Source organism: Myotis davidii, unplaced genomic scaffold (assembly GCF_000327345.1).
Source record: "Myotis davidii unplaced genomic scaffold, ASM32734v1 scaffold550, whole genome shotgun sequence".
Classification (NCBI taxonomy): Eukaryota; Metazoa; Chordata; class Mammalia; order Chiroptera; family Vespertilionidae; genus Myotis; species Myotis davidii.
The window spans coordinates 375,825-376,271 of NW_006282082.1; positions in this window are offsets into that span (position 1 = coordinate 375,825).

Consider the following 447-nt stretch of genomic DNA (forward strand, 5'->3'; position numbering starts at 1 on the left):
CTTATTGACTTTTAGATAAAGAGTGTTATAATGTACCCCGAGAGTAAATACTCAGGACTCAAGACCAGATTAATGAGTCATTTAATAAGCCGGCGACTGAGAGGGAGTTATGGCTCCAAATCTCCCAGTCCCAAAATGGTGGCAACATCACGCTTAAATCGGCAAATATTACAAAGGTATCGATTACATCTTTGGGTTTGGAATGAGGAACCTGGTTTGCACAAAGCAGTTATAGAAGCAAAATTGAGCGAGTTAGTTAACTATAAAGATTAACTTTAGTTTTAGGTCTCCGGATCACTGAATCAACGGAAACACATTACCTGGAGCCACTGAGGCAATTTAGGGTAATTGCGCTGTGCTGGTCTTGCGACCACCGAGTCAACCGGAACGCTTTATCTGTGGCCACTGAGGCAATTTAGGGTAATTGTGCTGTCCTGGTTCCAGGTA